The sequence below is a fragment of the Monodelphis domestica genome, chromosome 7, assembly GCF_027887165.1.
Source record: "Monodelphis domestica isolate mMonDom1 chromosome 7, mMonDom1.pri, whole genome shotgun sequence".
Lineage (NCBI taxonomy): Eukaryota > Metazoa > Chordata > Mammalia > Didelphimorphia > Didelphidae > Monodelphis > Monodelphis domestica.
In genome coordinates, this window is record NC_077233.1 from 277,905,811 (window position 1) to 277,924,279 (window position 18,469).

Below are 18,469 nucleotides of genomic sequence, written 5' to 3' on the forward strand. Positions count from 1 at the left end.
TAAAGTAATTTCTTTTTTTTTTAAACCCTTACCTTCCGTGTATTGTGTATGCAATACTGTGCATACACAGTATTGACTCCAAGGCAGAAGAGTGGTAAGGGCTAGGCAATGGGGGTCAAGTGACTTGCCCAGGGTCACACAGCTAGAAAGTGGCTGAGGCCAAATTTGAACCTAGGACCTCCCGTCTCTAGGACTGGCTCTCAATCCACTGAGCTACCCAGCTGCCCCCTTTAAAGTAATTTCTAATCCCACAAGTCTATAGGACAGAATGCAGTAATATTTCACTTACCATTTGCAGCCAAGACTACAGGAAGTTGCCGTACTATAAGAGAGAAAAAGTACTAGATTCAGGCCTTTGTCACTTCTAGTCCAGACTTTTCTAATAACTTCTGTGATGGGACTAATATCTACTAGGATTCCTCTCTCTTTCCCCAGCTCCTCAAGATGAATTAAGCTAGCTTTCCTCTAGGAGGTAATAAAACTCTCTCAGAGACTTGATTGGTAGAGAGAAGGGAAAGGCATAGTTCCCCAAAAGGGCCCCCAACATGGGTCAGGACATTTCAGACTTATTGGATGTCCTGAGACCATATGAATCACCACATTCTTCCCTGCTCACCAAATGTGTTTCCAGAAAGAGGAAAGGTACATGTGTGAAAACTAGAGATACTAGTGTTCTTGTGGACTATCTTTTCTGTGCTATGACTTAAATAAACATCCTTTTGTTAACTCTTGAATGGTCTCAGATTCCCTTATTTCATCCCAACATCTAATTTTAGTCAATAGAGTACTGAGTTAGGCTTACCTCTAAAACTTGGGTGTGATGGTCACTAGGATAAGTTGTCTTTGTGGCATACCTACTGATCGAAGTAGGGAAAGGATGCTGCCAATACAGAGGATGGGGTGATCAGATGGCCAAGACAAAGGATTGTGGTACCCTGGGGCAAAGGTTCTGCTGGTACTGTGTTGAGGGAGAGTTCTCTCTCTCTCTCCCTCTCTCTCTCTCTCTCTCTCTCTCTCTCTCTCTCTCTCTCTCTCTCTCTCTCTCTCTCTCTATCTCTCTCTCTTTCTCCCCCTCTCTCTCTGTTTCTCTCTAATTGAAAATTTTAATTTAATTAATGAATTTAGGGTATATTTCCATGGTTACAAGATTCTGCCCCTCCCCCCATAGCCAACCAGCAATTTCACTGGGTATTACATGTCACTGATTAAGACCTATTCCCATATTATTAATAGGGGGAGTCCTCTCAATGGAACAGGTGACTGCGATCAGAATTTTCCCAGGACTGGAGTTGAGCACTAACTTTAAGCAAAGCCCATGGCCGATGGTATATTCCCGATCTATTCTCTCAACCTTGCTCAATGCAAAGGGATTTGAGCCCTGGACTGGTTCTTGGGCTCCAAATGCCTCCCTGAGATCAGTCAAGCTGGTATCAGAATGTCCAGGGAAGACGTGGTTGGTACGTAGTCATTCAGATGCTCTGCCTAAAAAGAAGGAGCATCTTCACCCCTTATGTGGTCTGAAAACATTGAGCTGTGCTTGCTCTCAATCCATAGCGTCAGCTAGCTGCCCCTGAGTTATATTTTTAAGTACACGCCCCCCCAAGTTTTCAATAAAGTTCCTTTTGTTGTTGTTTTCATTTTATCTTTATTTTATTTTTAATAACAAATTTACACATAGGTTTTCCAAAGCTCTAAAATTCATGTTGTCTCCCTCCCTTTTTCCCTCACCCCTCCCGTAATTGATGAACAATTCAATCTGGGTTATACCTGGAAGACCTATTTCTATATTATTCATTTTTGTAAGAGGATAATCTTATAAAACCCGAACCCCAAATCCTATAACCGAATAAACAAGTGCTAACTAATCTGTTTTCACCTGCATTCCTGCTCCAGCAGTTCTTTCCTGGAGGTGGACAGCTTTCTTTGTCATAAGTCCCTCACAATTGTCCTAGTAGCCAAGTCTATCATATTTCAGTTACTGTGTATAGCAATAAGGTATTTCTATACAAAACAACGACAACAAAAGCTGAAAGTGTCTTGGCTGTTAAAAATTGTACAGGGGACAGCTGGGTGGCTCAGTGGATTGAGAGCCAGACCTAAAGACGGGAGGTCCTGGGTTCAAATTTGACCTCAGACACTTCCCAGATGTGTGACCCTGGGCAAGTCACTTGACCCCCATTGCCTAGCCCTTACCACTCTTCTGCCTTGGAGCCAATACACAGTATTGACTCCAAGATGGAAGGTAAGGGTTTATTTTAAAAAAAAAAAAAACTGTACACGGAGGCCAGGAGGACGCTAACAGAACTGGTGACCACTCAAATGAAAGGAGCTTTGCTGACAGGAGTGACAACCAACAGACCTGAAGCCCTGGGTGAAAGGATGGAAATAAGGTCTCTGATCCAGAGGCTTTGCTCTATCCATCTGAAATCTGAGCTGTAGGACAGGTGAATGGGAGTAGAAATGGGGAAGAAATTTGGGAACGCTCACCAAGGGGAACAAAGCTCAAGATTATCCCATTACAGGCGCAGCTCAGAGATGCTGCTGTGTTGGTCTCAGATCACTGCAATAAAGTGAATATCTCAATAAGGCGAGTCACAGGAATTTTTTGGTTTCCCAGTACATATAAAAGTTATGTTGAGTAGTTCATTAAGTATTCAATAGTATTACGTCTAAAAAATAAATGCATATACCTTAATATATTAATTAATTAATAAAATACTTCATTGTTAAACAAATGCTAACCATCATCTGAGCCTTCAAGGGGTCATAATCTTTTTGCTGGTAAAGGTTCTTACCTCAATGTTGATGGCTACTGACTGATCAGGGTGATAGGTGTTGAAGGCTGTGGTGACTGTGGCAATTTCTTAAAAATAAGACAACAATGAAGTATTAATTGACTCTTCCTTTCACTTGAACACTGTAGGGCTATTAATGGGGGGGGGGGCAGCTGGGTAGCTCAGTGGATTGAGAGCCAGGCCTAGAGATGGGAGGTCCTAGGTTCAAATCTGGCCTCAGACACTTCCTAACTGTGTGACCCTGGGCAAGTCACTTAACTTCCATTACCTAGCCCTTACCACTCCTTGGAACCAATATACAGCATTGATTCCAAGATGAAAGTTAAGGGTTAAAAAAAATAATTGGCCTAATTTCTTTTTTTAACATTATTTTATTTATTTATTTTTAGAATATTTTCCCACATTTTCATGAATTATGTTCTCTCCCTCTCCTCTTCCCTCCCCCATCCTGGAGCTGACAAGCAATTCCACTGGTTTATACATGTCTTAGTACTCAAAACCTATTTCCATATTGTTCATATTTGTAATAGAGTAATCTTTTAAAACCACAACCCCAAATCATATATCCATATAACCAAGTGACAAATCATGTTTTTCTTCAGTGTTTCTACTCCCAAAGTTCTTTCTCTTGATGTGGATAGAATTCTTTTTCATAAGTTCCACAGGATTGTTCTTGATCATTGCATTGCTATTAGAAGCAGAGTCTGTTACATTTGATTGTCCCACAATGGTTCGCTGGTTCTGTTTATTTCATTCCACATCAGCTCATGGAGGTCTTAGCTTAGTAGTTCTTCGAGAAATCAAGCAGTTTATCATTCCTTATAGAACAATAGTATTCCATCACCACCATATACCCCAATTTGTTCAGCCATTCCCCAATCCAAGGGCATCTCCTCTTTTTCCATTTTTTTGCCACCACAAAGAGCACAGCTATGAATATTCTTGTACAATTTTTTAAAATCTTTTTGGAGTACAAACCCAACAGTGGTATAGTTGGATCAAAGAACAGGCAATCTTTTTTTTTTTAATTTGAAAAATTTTATTTAATTAATTAATTTAGAATATTTTTCCATGGTTACATGATTTATATTCTTTCCTTCCCCTCCTCCCAACTCCCTCCTGTAGCCAAATGTCCCCATTGACCCATGTAGACAAGCAGTTGTTTTTCTTTGGTGTTTCTGCTCCCACAGTTCTTTCTCTGGATGTGGATAGTATTGTTTCTCCTAAGTCCCTCAGAATTGTCCTGGATCAGTGCACTGCTGCTAGTAGAGAAGTCCCTTACCTTTGATTGTACCCTCTGTGTACCATGTTCTCCTGGTTCTGCTCCTTTCACTCTGCATCACTTCCTGGAGGTAGTTCCAGTTCCCATGGAATTCCTCCAGTTCATTAATGTGTTCAGCCATTCCCCAATTGATGGGCATCCCCTCATTTTCCAGTTTTTTGCCACCACAAAGAGCGCAGCTATGAATGTTCTTGTACAAGTCTTTTTCCTTATTTTCTCTTTGGGGTACAAGCCCAGCAATGATATGGCTGGTTCAAAGGGCAGACAGTCTTTTAGCACCCTTTAGGCATAGTTCCAAATTGCCCTCCAGAATGGTTGGATCAATCACAACTCCACCAGCAAAACATTAATGTCCCAATTTTTTTCTTTTTTTTCCTTTCTTTTTATTATTTAGAACATTTTTCCATGGTTACATAATTCATGATTTCCCCACTCCTTCCCTCCCCACTCTTGGAGCTGACAAGCATTTCCACTGGGTTATACATGTATCATTGTTCAAAATCTATTTCCATGTTATTAATATTTGCAGGAGAGTGATCTTTTAATATCAAAACCCTAATCATATCCCTATCAAACTAAGCGATCAATCATATTTCTTTTCTTGCAATTCTGCTCCCACAGTTCTTTCTCTGGATGTGGATAGCGTTCTTTCTCACATGTCCCTCCGAATAGTTCTGGATCATTGCATTGCTGCTAGTAGAGAAGTCAGTTACATTCAACTGTGCCACAAGGTATCAGTCTCTGTGTACAATGTTCTCCTGGTTCTGCTCCTTTCACTCTGCATCAGTTCATGGAATTCTTTCAGTTCATTATACCTTAAAATACAATAGTATTCCATCACCATCAGATACCACACTTTGTTCATATTGGTAATTGGCCTCATTTCAATATTCTTGTATGGGGATGCCTAAGGAGGGGCAGAGAGACTCAGAGTGGCAGGTTGGTGGAGCAGTCAGAACACACATAACATTTATTAGGTTTGAAATCTTATAGGATGTGTAATAAAGAATTATTGTCTGAGGGGTTATCTCCTTTGCTGTTACTGATATTCCAAGTGTTGCTCTTGCTGATTCTCCATCACCATCTTCCATCACAGTCATCTTGACTTGTCTTGCTATTGGACTGGGATGACTAAAGAATCAGACTGAAAACTTTATGCCATTCTGCCTCACTGAAATTCAGTTCACACACAAGTCAAGCTCAATAATATCTGAAATAGGAATATTAAAATAATGGGTAAAACCTACAAATATAACAAAATAACAGTTTGTTTTAGGAGAAGGGATGAAGGGAAGGGAATTAGGATGATCTGATCTTAAATCCAAAACCAAATTGCTTAAGCCCACTATCTAAGAAATTTCATTACCTATAAATCTAGCTAACTGCAACTAATTAAATTTACCCCCCTTAGTTTATGAATTTGGGAAGACTTGAAGATTACAGGAACAAGGGCCAAAGTATCGCTGACAATTGTCTTCTTGAGTCTGGGCAGGAGTCCGAGTGGAAATCACAGCAGCAACAGGAACACACAGGAACAGACACTGATCCACTAAGAGGGGGAGTAATGGTTTAACTCACACAGTCCACTTGTGGAGTTTAAAGCAATCCCAACCACTTCCCAGAAGGTGAAACTTGCCTGAAGGAAAGGTCTCAGTCTCATATTCCAGAGAATAATTCCACCAACTGCCCCTTCCCGAGTGAGTCTCCCCAGGGTTCCAGAATTCTCTTTCTGACTCCACCTTAGTACTTCCTGCTTTTAGCTTGCTCTTGCTAAATCCCTTATAACATATCACTGGTCCTCTTTGAAAACAAAGAACTAACAGGAACAATAATCCCCATCTTCCATCAGGAGAGTTTCTGGAAACTACCAAGATTTGGGTGATCCTTGAATTGAATTCCAAAATCATGGCCTTCAAAGAGAGGGAAGTCTAAGATTCCTGACTTTTCTTTTTCTCTTTATTGTTTTCTCTTCTTTCTTTCCTTCTCCATGATTCTGGTGGGGAGAATTTATATTTTTTCTTTCTTTTTTTTTCTCTTTAGCATTTATCTATATTAGAAGAATTATTGAGTAAAAGCCCTAAAAGCTTTTAAATGGCTGAAAGACCTCTAGGACAGAGGTGTTAAACTTGCTGCTACAAGCCCTCAACAAAATTCCAATGAGGCTAACCCAGATTAAAATGAAATTGGGAAATGGGTAACAAAATAAAAATAAATGTTATTGTTCAGTCGTATTCAATGCTTTGTGACCCCATTTGGGGTTTTCTTGGCAAAGATACTGGAGTAGTTTGCTATTTCCTTCTCCAGTTCATTTTAGAGATGAGGAAACTGAGGCCAACAGGATTAAATGACTTGTCCATAGCCACGTAGCTAGTAAGTACCTGAGATCAAATTTGAACTCAGAACTGAGTCTTCCTGACTCCAGGCCCAGCACTCTATCCACTGGGCCACCTGGCTGCCCCCAAAATACAATACTACATAAGATAATGTCCATGTGGAGTTTTCTAAGTCAATATGCAACCCAACAGGGATCAATTTCTGTTTAATTTTGACCCCGCTGCTCTAGAAAACCCTTAAGATCTGTCCTTAGGATCCAGTGGTGATACAACCACTATCTACTAGGGTTCCCTCCAGCCAAACATGGATTAAGCTAGGTTTTTCTCTAAAATCTGACAAAGCTGTCTTCAGACTTCATTGACCCAGGGGGTCAGTCATAAAAAAATACCCATTCATAGAGGGTCAAAGACTTGAGCCCATGCAAATTCCTACACCCTGTCCTGCTGACCAGATGCACGTCCATAGGGAGACAAAGAGAAATGCTGTAGTCTCTCAGTAGAATATTATTCATCTTTATCTTTTGTGTTCCATCCCACCCCCCACCTCCAAGAGGACAATAACTGCATGGGGTGCTGCCTTGCTCTTTGTGTGAATTGGATTTAGGTGAATCAGAGTTACACAAAGTCATCAGCATCACTTGTCTTCCAGTCACCTAAATCCAGAGACAAGACAAAATTAAGTAAGGATGACTATCAATGAGCCAGTAACTTGGAGAATATCCTTTCCATATTATGACCAAAGAAACCTTTTTTTTTTTAACTGCTGATGGGCTCAGTTTGCCTCTATCAACCCTGAATTAACAAGGTGACAAGTCTACTAGTTTCCCAATAGACTTCTATTTCTAGCCTGTCTCTATCATGTCAGTGTCCAGCTGAAAAGTCTTTAATGGCTCCCCACTGCCTCTTGGATAAAACACAAACTCTTTACCCTCTCCTTTAAGTCCTCCCAAAATCTGACTTTGGTTTCTTTTTTCAGCTTTATTTCATACATCTTTCTTTATTCATGCATGGTGCACTGCAGCCAAACTGGATCAACTGGCTGTCCCATGAACTCAAGATTTCATTTCTTGCCTTCATGTATTTGTTCAAGCCATCATCTCTGTTTGTTGTTAGTTGAATCTGACTCTTATGATCCTGTGGACCACAGCATGCCGGTGCTATCTTTGGGGTTTTTCTTGGCAAAGACACTGGAGGGGGTTATTATTTCCTTTTCCACTAGTTTAAGGCAAACAGGCTTGCCCTGGGTCACATAGTTGATGTCTGAGGCAGAATTTGAACTCGGGTTTTTCTTGACTCCAGACTCAGAGCTCTATCCTCTAAGGCCTCTGGTTATCTATGCCTGCAATACACTTATTTTCCTCCTCATTTGCACCTCTTAAAATCAATATCTTTCTTCATATGTCAACTCAGGTACCACTGTTTTGGGGAAGTCCCCCATCCCTCAGTTGTTAATACTTTCCCTCTACATATAACTTGTAATTATTTACTTTCTTAGATACTTTTCCCTCTTCCCAGAGAATGGGATAAAATTCAGTGTGTCCTCCTCAAGGCAAAACATCCAGCTTACAAGGCCCCTCCCACCCCCACCCCAATCAGGAATGAAATTTGTAAATAAATCTGTTTTTAGCTTCCAGGAAGTCTAGGTATTTTGGGATCAAACTTTCTATCTCACTTTAAGAGCTCAAGAAACATGGAGATTCAATCAGCTGCAGCTGCCTCCTTCTACGTCTTCTACCCTGGAAAAACCTAGGGCCTCCCAAGTAATCAGCTCATACTATACTATGTGTCTTGCTATTTTTTGATTGGGTATGTTTTCTGATCGCATTTAGATTCTAAGTCCTGGCTCCCAGATAAGGGAGGTCAGGACAGAGGAGGGGGAGTGGAAATCTCACATCAGGAACCCAAATAATGTTTGTGTTTATGTCATTTGCCACTAGGGCATCTGCCATGTCTCTTCTACTCTGGCTTTCTGATTCCAGGTTTGGAATTGTAATTAGGGGTGGGTGGTCATTCTTTAAAATCTCCCACACTAAGAAAATGAGTTGCTCCAAGGCACAAATAATTGTACTTGTATCTTTCTATCTCCAGCCCATAGGGTGATTACAAAAAATTACCCATAACAAAGAGTTAAAATAGCTTAAAAACAAACAAACAAAAAACCCTCCGATCCTCCTCTGTCTTGAAGAGACCAGATCTAGGCAATTGGGGTTAAGGGACTTGCCAAAGACCATATAGCTAGGCGGTGTCTATGGTCACATTTGAACCCAGTCCTCCCAACTCCAAGCCTGATCTTCAGGTCATTGTCATGTAGTTAAGTAAGGGAGAAATAGAATTAAGCCACTTTTGTTCAAGAGTTGCCATATGATTTAAAAAACAGTCAAGTTTAGTTTCACAGGAACTTTTAAAAAAATAATCTGGGGTAATATTTAAATGAAAAAAGTTTTGTAACCCTGTAAAATAATTACATAAATAATATAACATTCCAGTGTATACAAAGAATACAAATTCTTTGATCAAATAAAGAATATTATAAAAATTATCATTGTAAAATGGAACTAAATAAATGTGTTCTTTATTCTTTGGGGCTTCCAGAACAGGCTGGGTTATGATCTAGTTAATGGTATAAAAACATTACATTATAATATTGTTCATTAAAGCATCTTTCAGGGCAGTTGGTGCCTCCAAGGAACATTATGCTGTCATGTAAAGTGTATCTTTTAAAAAAAACATACCCCAAACCTTTACCAAACCTCTTAGAATTAATACTGTGTATTATTTCCAAGGCAGACAAGGTGGGAGGGTTAAGTGTAAAACAGGGTAAAGGAGCTAGGAAGTATCTGAGGCCACATTTGAATCTAGGATCTCCTGTTTCTAGTCCTGGCTCTCAATCCACTCAGCTACCTACAGTGTATCTTCAATTATTCTAAAACTTCAGTTTAGAAGGGGAGCCAGGTCTAGAGGCCAAAGGTCCTAGGTTCAAATCTGACCTCAGACACTTCCCAGCTGTGTGACCTTGGGCAAGTCACTTCACCCCCATTGCCTGGCCCTTACCACTCTTCTGCCTTGGAGCCAATACACAGTATTTGGAAGGTAAGGGTTTAAAAAAAAAAAAACAAACTTCAGTTTAGAAAGTCATTCCCTATCAGAGACATCATGGCCAGAGGCTAGGGGAAGGAATAGAAAATAAATGAGAGAAAATCTGGCAAATAGGATTGGTTCCATAGTCTGATTGTGTTTAAAATTCTACCAAAAAAACTCCGGTAAAGGGTGCCTAGGAACAGGAAACCTCAAGAGAAAACTCCCCAGAGTTTCAAACAGGAAGAGAAGTTGGGTCTTTAGACTGGGGTGGGTTGGTGGTTATGTGGTAGAGGGAGAGATGGGGGCTTTAAATCTACCTCTGTGGCTTGCAGGAAGACCCAAGTTTTAGTTTTCTTTCTCTCTAGCACTAAAGGAAGTGCCTTGCAGATTTTGTTGCTGTTCAGTTTATAGTCTAACTCTTCATGACTTCATTGGCGGGTTTCTTGGCAACAACACTGGAGTGGTTGGCCATTTCCTTTTCCAGCTACAGAGGAGGAAACTGAGGCAAACATGCCCAGAGTCACACAATTGCTAAGGGTCTGAGTTCAGATTAGAACCCAAGAAGACTTTCTTCTTGATTCCAGATCCAAGACTCTATCCGCCACTTAGCCGCCCTACCTTGCACACTCCTCATTCCAGAGAATAGAAAATGATCAGCTGAGAGCAGATCATAGAAACCTAGAAAACGTGGTCTTTTTTCCCTCCCCTTCATTTGGTCTTGCCAAATGGTCTCTAAAACCAGACTCTTAGAAGTGGATTCTAGTAAGGTAGAAGCATCAGGAACATTGTCAAATCTGATCCATTGGGAGAGACCCAAGGAAACCCAGAGCCAACTCTGGGACTCTTCATTTTAATAACAAATTTCCATACACGTTTTCTGAAATTATACAATCCAAATTGTCTCCCTCCCTTCTTCCCTCCCCTCTCCCAGAGCTGACAAGCAATTCCATCTGGGTTACCCGTGTATTATCACCAACATATTTCTATAGTATTCATTTTTGTAAGAGAATAATCTTATAAAACCAAACCCCCAAAATAAATATCTGGGACTCATTCAGAGATACAGATGAGTCAATTTCTCAGAAAGGGCATGATTAAGAAGCGCGTAGTTTGCTTGTAGTATCCTCATCAACCTGGGATTGACTGTCAGCAGGACTTTTTCCTGTCATTAGTTTTACGCCATCCCAAATATTTGCCTTCATTCATTCAATGACTGCGGTTCGCTAGACACTGGGACGAGGTTCTATGGGTGCTGGTTCAGAGTAAGGCATTAATAAATGTTTGTTGACTAGTTGATTTAAAGGCAGAACCAGAACACTTTTTGAGCTTTATAGAATTTCCATTTTATGAATAGAAAATTAAATACAAAGTTTAAAATAAAATAAAATTAAAATAATTTCAAGGGAGGGTACTAGAAACTGGAGGGATTTAGAAAAGCAGATGGAGCAAATAGGTGGCTAAGTGGAAAGAGTCCTAGTTCAAATGTGACCTCAGACACTTTTCTAGCTGTATCATCCTGGGTAAGTCACTTAACTCTGCTTGCTTAGCCCTGTCTTAAAAGCTGTTACTAAGACAGAAAAGTAAGGATTTTTTAAAAAATGAACTGGAGAAGGAAATGGAAAACTACTCCAATATCTTTGCCAAGAAAGCCCTAAATGGGATAGCAAAGAGTCGGACCAGATGGAACAACACTGAAGCAAATAGCCCTTGAACAGAGCCTCAGTTGCTTCATTTGTAAAAAACGAGATAATAATCAGACCAATTCCTGATTTACTTCAGGCAGGGGATAGAGAGGGTCCAAAGGCCAGGAAGATCTGGATCGACATACACTAATTTTGTGATTCTGGGAAAGGGATTGAATTTCAGTGCCCTTGGTAATTTTCTTTTCTTTCTTTTTTTCTGATGGTTTAAAATTTTAATTTATTTAATTCATTAATTTAGAATATTTTTTCATAGTTATATGATTCCTATTCTTTCCCTTCCCTCCTCCCTCCCCCCTTCCATAGCCAATGAGCAATTCAATTGGGTTTTACCTCCATCCTTGATCCTTAGTAACTTTCTAAGACTATAAAGTATACTTTGCTGAGCTGCTTGGGGGAGGGAGTTTACTCCCTGATTCCAATAAAATCAGCAGGATATATTCTACTCCATTTTGCACCCCCCACCCCCAATGAACAAACAATTGAATCCAAATCAAAATAAAGCTCTGTCCCCACTGGGTTGTGGTGAAGAATGAGGTTAAGTAAACCATGCTTTGGTTTAGTTTGAAAGGGAGCTAGCTATATAAAAGTTAACTCACAGATTGCCAAGGCCCAGCTGAAGTGACTCTTCCTCCTGGAGATCTGACAGATGAGTCATCAGCTTTCTATCCTCAGATTTCTCCTAGCATTTAAGATTAGAGATTTCCTATATCACATTGGATTATAGAGTTAGAACTTGAAGAGACCTTAGCATTCATGGAGTCCAATTTGTTCTCTTTTTAAAATGAAGATGACATTTTATATGCCTACCCCTTATAGAAGTCCATTTTTAAGTGCCAGGAATAAAAATGAAAAGGAAAAATATGCAAAAGCTCCTTGCCTGAGATCATTCATTTAATGTCAGAGGAAGGATTTAAGCAGGCCTGAATGCTCTTCTTCCTCAACACTATCTATTCACTTTCCCAACTTCTTTTAAGCTCCAACTAAAATCTCATCTTTTACAGGAAGTCTTTCCCAATCCTTCTTCATTCCAGAGCCTTCCCTCTGTTATTATTTTCCTATTTAATTCTGTGTATAGCTTGCTTTATATTTATATATGTCTATCTATGTATCTATGTATGTATGTATCTATCTATGTATCTATCTGTTTGCATGTTGTTTCTCCCATTAGATTAAAAGTTCCTTGAGGCCAGGGACTGTCTTTTATCCTTACTTTCTGACTTAGAATAGCTTCAGTATCTAGGCAAAAGAATAGTAAGGGCTAGGCAATTGGAGTTAAGTGACTTGCCCAAGGTCACACAGTAAGGAGAGGTAGTGGCAATCTTAGAGGCATTCACATTTGTGAATGATGGCAAAATCAAGGGTATGACTGTGTATGGTTGAAATGGGTTGGAGAAATAGTGATAGGAAATATAAACTGGGTGAGCTAAGGAAGTAGAATTTTCCTCCAGGAAATTTTCTCTGTTTTCTCTCCTTTCTTTCCCTCTTCCATCACTTTTCTTTTCTTTAGACTTTTGGTGGCACTATCCGTGGTATGATATATTTGTGTCATTAAGTACTCTTCACTTTTTACTAGACTATAAGCTCCAAAAGGGCAGGAAATCCCTTTTTTTTTAAATCTAAAGTTTCCATCTTATTCAATGCCCTGTATGGTTCTTTGTATACTATCAGAATTTAATCAGTGAATTAGAATACTGATTGGACCTATTAAAAAAAAAAACAAAAACTTAGCTCAGTGGCACAGTAGATAGAGTACCAGGTCTGGAGTCTAAAGGATCCAGGTTCAAATGTGACCTCAGACACTTCCTAGCTGTGTGACCCTGAGTAAGTCACTTAACCTGATTTGTCTAGCCCTTATCCTCCTGTCTTAAAGAGTTGTTACTAAGAGAAAAAGTAATGGCTTAAAAAAAGAATAGCTGCAATAACTGGACATCCACCAGATGGTGCTAACTATTATGTAAGAAATAGTTCTTAGCCTTATTTGGCTTTTCATCTACTTGGAAGCAACAGGATTAGGGCTCTTGATCAAAGCTGTTGGGGCTTGTGTGTGGCTTTCCATGCATGATTCCTCAGGAGTACTTTCAGTCTGGGCCCAAAGTTTTTGCCACCATAGAAATAGTGGAAGAAATGAAAGTAATGACAGGAAGCAATAAAGGTTGTTTCCAGGGCTCTTTTGGCTTCCTCAGTCTTTTTCCAAAACTTGAAGACTACCAAGAAGCAGCAATAGAAATTGGGGGAAATTGAAGGTTTTAGTAAAAGCATTTGAATACTTCATTTCCATGGCTTAGAGAAATCATTATAGAATGGGGCAGCAAGGTGGCTCAGTGAATAGAGTTCAAGGGTTCAGATCCCGCCTCAGACACTTCCTAGCTTAACTCCAATCGCCAAGCTCTTCCTGGAACCAACCCTTAGCATTGATTCTAAGACAGAAGTAAGGGTTTAAAGAAACGATTAAGGTGTAGATCACCATTATTGATTGCATGCTGTGCAGCTGAGAAATCACAATAATATTGCATATAATAGAACACAGAATTGTATGTAATAATAATACACAATATTTTATTATAACTATCTAAGTTTAAATTGACAGGCAATTTGAGTCCCTTTTTTCTTTCCAGAATTTTCATATCCTGAGCATTTGACACAGTACTGGGCACATTTGCTGTTGTTCAGTGCTGCCCAAGTTTATGTGAAGGGCTTTTTTGGGGCAAAGAGAGTGGAGTGATTTGCCATTTCCTTCTCCAGCTCATTTTACAGATAAAGAATCTGAAGCAAAGGGACTTGTCCAGAGTCACACAGCTATTAAGCATCTGAGGCCCCATTTGAATTCAGGTTTTTTTTACTCTGGGCTGGCATTCTACCTACTGAGCCACCTTGAGCTGCCCCTGTCTGGCACATACTAAGTACTTAATAAATGCTTGTTGACTGACTCTAGGAAGAATTAGAAACTGTACAAGTTAATGGTGGGGAAAAACTGAAATTGGATAGACGAAAAGTAAATTGGCAGAGTAGATGAAAAGATTAGTAAAAGATAAGGGGAAGAAATGGCATGGTCCTTTTTATTGTCAACTATCCACTGAAGGACAAATTTAATCAAATAAAAACTTAGTCATTCATAATAAGAAGCTATGACTCAACCAATTTAATTCACAGAGTATCTCTCCAGTTTCCTGGTAGAGGGGTTGAGGGTGGATAATTAAATCAGGTTTAAGCTATTTACAACCCTAGAAACGGGAAGGATACAGTTATCCATATCAAGGTTCCAAAGTAAAGTGCACCTTATAAAGATTTTCAGATAGATGGCTCAACACAAAAGAGGATTTTTATATTTGCATGGTCTTTACACATACATATATGTATAAATATGCATAAATATGTTTACACACACATACCTACAATATCAGACATATATATACAGACAAATATAAATGGGGGTCCAAAAAGTACTATTTTTTTTTAAACCCTCACCTTCCCTCTTGGAGTCAATACTGTGTACTCCAAGGCAGAAGAGTGGTCAGGGCTAGGCAATGGGGGTCAAGTGACTTGCCCAGGGTCACCGAGCTGGGAAGTGTCTGAGGCCAGATTTGAACCTAGGACTTCCCATCTCTAGGCCTGGCTCTCAATCCACTGAGCTATCCAGCTGCCCCCTAAAAAGTACTATTTTAAGCTTTAACTGTATTAAGACTTTTAGAAAATTCTGTACATGGAAGAGGTTGGGGTTAAATCGTTTAGGAACACAAAAATGATTGACTTTCTTTTTATTTCTTTTCCAAAATGATGAAAACAAACTCAATTTTATTTTATTAAAACCCTCACCTTCTGTCTTAGAATCAATACTAGATATTGGTTCCAAGGCAGAAGAGAGGTCAGGGTTAGACAAAGGGGGTTAAATGACTTGCCCAGGGTCACATGACTAGAAAGTGTCTCAGGCCACATTTGAACCCAGGCCTCCTGCCTCTAGGCCTGGCTCTCAATCTATTGAGCAACCCAGCTACCCCCAACAAACTCAAATTTAAAACAAGTTCCACCAGGAACTCTCTCTATCCTCTGTGAAGTTATCTAAAATATTCTTTAAACCTCAATATTTTCAGACCTGTGGTGGGAGGTTGGCAGAGGAACTATTTCCAGAGCTAAATGTTGGAGAGAAAGACCCCTGGACAGCTAGCTCTTGGCTCAGGACATCTTATCACACTCATTCCAGGTCTCTCCCTTCCCCCCAAAAGGGAACAACCTGGGGTGGGTCATGCTGGTTTCTAAGGCAACCTTTCTTCTTCAGCCCAGAGGGTTGAGCTTTTTGCATAGTGGCTAGTAAGTGAGAATAGCTAAATCCTAGAGACTAAAGCTGTCTGTTATTCATCGGTGTCTGGGCCACTCTCTCCACCTTGGGTGTGGTGGGGACTGGGTTACCCTCCCTCCTTCCCTCCTTCCCTCCTTCCTTCCTTCCTTCCCTCCTTCCCTCCTTCCTTCCTTCCTTCCTTCCTTCCCTCCTTCCCTCCTTCCCTCCTTCCCTCCCTCCCTCCCTCCCTCCTCCCTCCTTCCTTCCTTCCTTCCTTCCTATCTTCCTTCCTTCCTCCCTCCTTTCCTCCTTCCTTCTTTCCTTTCCTCCTTCCTTCCTTCCTTCCTTCCTCCCTATCTTCCTTCCTCCCTCCTTTCCTCCTCCCTCCTTTCCTCCTTCCTTCTTTCCTTTCCTCCTTCCTTCCTTCCTTCCTACTTTCCTCCCCATCTTCCTTCCTTCCTCCCTCCTTTCCTCCTTCCTTCTTTCCTTTCCTCCTTCCTTCCTTCCTCCCTTCCTCCCCATCTTCCTTCCTCCCTCCTTTCCTCCTCCCTCCTTTCCTCCTTCCTTCTTTCCTTTCCTCCTTCCTTCCTTCCTTCTTTCCTCCCCATCTTCCTTCCTCCCTCCTTTCCTCCTTCCTTCTTTCCTTTCCTCCTTCCTTCCTTCCTTCTTTCCTCCCTTCCTCCCCATCTTCCTTCCTTCCTCCCTCCTTACCTCCTCCCTCCTTTCCTCCTTCCTTCTTTCCTTTCCTCCTTCCTTCCTTCCTTCCTTACCATCTTTCTTCCTTCCTTCCTTCCTTCTCTGTCTCCCTCTCCCTTTCTTTCCCTTAAAAGAAATTTAGAGGCTGTACTCTGCCTTCTCTTTCCCCACCCTTCCTCGCCATTTTAAAAGATAGCCAAAACTCTAAGAGATTTATTTGAGAAGTTTTATAGGGAACATTTCTGGAGGACATCTAGTTATAACGTTATCCACTGAGCAGCCTCGAGAGGAAAGGAGGCCAAATGAGGTGGGGGCATCTTTCTAATTCTCTGCACACGGATTTTATGAGCATTCTTCTTTCTGCTCAGATGGCTGAGGGAGAGAGAAGTTAAGATTCAGGCCCAGTTTTGCCCACATCAAGAGAAAAAGTTCAAACAGGTTAACTTGTAAAGTGCTTGGCAGATAAAAGTGCTATATCAATGCTACATAATAGCAATAATAGTAAGTCCTCTTCCCTACTCTCACTTTTGAAAGGGGTTCCCAGCGCTAAGGATGCACTCCGTTTTGGAGAGGGACAAACAGCAGAACTTGAGCATTGACAGCGAGGAGCTAAGGGTATCTTCCAGGAGGATGCAGCTTCCCAGAGATTCCCTGGGCACGGTCTAAGCTTAGGTTGGATTCTCTCCTTAGGACCCAAGCTTACCAGAGAGGGTTTGGGGGGGGGGCGACCTAGTTGGATGGCCTTGATTACCACCCGTTATCCTCTGAAACAGGACGTCCTCCAGCTGCTTTGCAAGCTTCCCGGCTGCCTAGCAAGGGACACCCCTTCTGCTTTCTCTGGTGCAGCTTAGCCCAAACCCTCTCTGGCTTGCTAGCTCCTTCCTCTCTCCACCCCGGCTAGAGAGGAAGGAAACTAATCGAGCTCAAGCTGTTTGCATTTTTTTTTTCACTTCAGGGAAGGCTCGCTCCCTCCCGAGAGACTGCCGCAGGCTGGCGGGAGGATGAACAGGGGCCAGTAAAAAAGGAGGAGGAGGAGGAAGAAGAGGAAGAGGAGGAGGAAGAGGAAGGAAAGGAGTCCCGAGCAGCAGCTGCCAAAGTTCAAGCCCAAACCCGCCTCGGCCCGGACTGAGCGCCGAGAGGCTGAAGTTGCACCTGGGCTTGCCGAGCATGATCAAACGAGATATAGCGGAGACTGCAGTTGGGCCAGGGAGTCCGGGGAAGAATGCAGAAGCAAGCCGAGCAACGGAGGCAAGGGGAGCTGAGCAGAGTCTGCTCTAACGCGAGGAGAGGAGTGGCCCGGGGGGCACGCAGGCACCCGCACCCCGCCCACAGCTTTAGGGCACGGGCTGTCGGGGTTTTATAGCCGAAGCTCACTCCATCCCCATCTCTCCTTTGATTCGGCCACCACTTTCTTCTAGGTCCTCATCCTCTCACACCCAGGCCGTGGCTCGAGCCCGTGGGTTGGTTTGCCTGCCTCAGGTTTCTCCCTACTCCTATGCACTACAGTGATTTCCCTAAAGCGTAGGTCCGACCACTTAACCCTTTCAGCTCCAAAAACTCCCGTAACTATTACTTCGAGGAGCAAGTAGAAAATCTTTTAATTGAAAATCTTTTAATCTTTTAAAAGTCCTTCACAGCCTGGCCCCCTCCCACCTTCCAATGCTTCTTAAGCCGTACTCCTCCCATATTTTCTGACCCAGTAACACTGGCTGCTTCGCGGTACTCGGACCGGACTCTCCATCTCCTCACCCCAGGCGTTTTCACCGCTTATCTCCCATATCTGGAATGCTTTCCCTCCCAACCTTATATATGTCCCCGCTAAAATCTCATTTTCTACAGGAAGCCTTTCCGGATTCTCTTTAATTCTAGAACCTTCCTCCTCACGTGGAATATTTCCATTTTAGCTTTAACTACCTTGTTTGTACTTAAGTTGTTTGCATGTTGCCTCCTCCTTAGTCAGGGAGCTAAGGTCCAGGGCTGTCTTTTGCTTTTGCCAACAAATAGGTCTCAGACCCCGGGAACACGAGATATATAGACATCCTGACATCCCTCAGTCAGGGAGCTCACTGTCGAAAAGGGAGGATTACCATGCAAACAACTGGGTGCAAATTATAAGCAGGATAAAATCGGTACCATGCAAACAAGTTATACACACGATAAAATTGTAAATAATCAACACCATGCAAACATGCTAACTACTGGATAAAATTGTAAATAGCTAACCGTGCTTAGTTGTGGCACTGCCACCACGCTAAGCACAGTGGCCGGCAAATAGCAGGCGCTTAATAAATGTTTATTGACTCAGGGAT